We start from the raw sequence: 1,154 nt of genomic DNA on the forward strand, positions 1-1,154 counted from the left end.
CTATAAATGTAAGATTTGGAATTCTTTTCATTGTTATTTTTTTTTAACGTCTAATATATTGATATCAACTTGAGTTTACAGGAATATTGTATAAAACCATAATGCAAAATGATTGCATATTTTACAATTACATGAAACGATTTAACTAAAAAAATGAATATTGACGAAGCTATCTAGTGGAGAGTCTTACTCGCTAACAGATTAAATCTGTTATTTACTTCTTCGTAATCGATTCCAATCGGATGCGAATCATGTGCTTGGCTATCACCTTCTTGATGAAACTCCAAAATGTACCACACATATCCCAAATATACGGTATCAGAATATAAATCGTAGGAAATTCTTCCTTCATCGTCAAAATTCTTCCTTTTTATTGTTAATCAATATAAATCTTCCATCCGAATCTTATAAGACTTACTTAACCACAAGCCCATATAAATATAAGTAAATCAATTTCTCCCCAAGTACAGACGAAGCCCTAACCCTAATAAAACACTAAATTGATAACCACAAGCCCATATAAATATAAGTAAAATAAAATTCTCCCCAAGTACGAAGCCCTAGCTAAACCTAAAAAAACACTAAATTGATAACCATCGTATCATCGTTGTCAGAACAAGAAAAGAAAATTATGGAACTACCGCACGATCTGATGGAGCAAATCTTCGAGAGACTCCCGGTGAAATCTTTGCTCAGATTCAAATCAGTGTCAAAAAGATGGAAGTCCACAATCGAGTCTCCAAATTTCAACAAGAGACATCTTATCTGTCGACAACTACAAGATCCGGAGATCCTTCTTCTTGATTATCGAAAAAGTACTGGTACGTTCAGAACTAGGACATTTGTGGTGGGTTCTTCTGATGCTTCGAACCCTAGTCATCTACTTCTGATTGAGCCAGATAAGTTTGCAAATAAGACCACCTTTGACTTTGAGTATATGTATACTACAAGTTTTGATGGTCTCATATGCATATATGAGTTTAGGGGATATATATTTATCGCCAATCCAAGCATTAGATGGTATCGAGACGTTCCTCAAGCGAGTCTTCAAGCCATCCTTCTCGAAAGGAATGATGGATACGAACCAAGCCTGTTAGGATTCGGCAAAGACATATGCACAGGAACGTACAAGTTGATTTTGGTTATATAATTCG

This window comes from Eutrema salsugineum, unplaced genomic scaffold (assembly GCF_000478725.1).
Source record: "Eutrema salsugineum unplaced genomic scaffold, Eutsalg1_0 scaffold_14, whole genome shotgun sequence".
NCBI classification, from domain to species: Eukaryota; Viridiplantae; Streptophyta; class Magnoliopsida; order Brassicales; family Brassicaceae; genus Eutrema; species Eutrema salsugineum.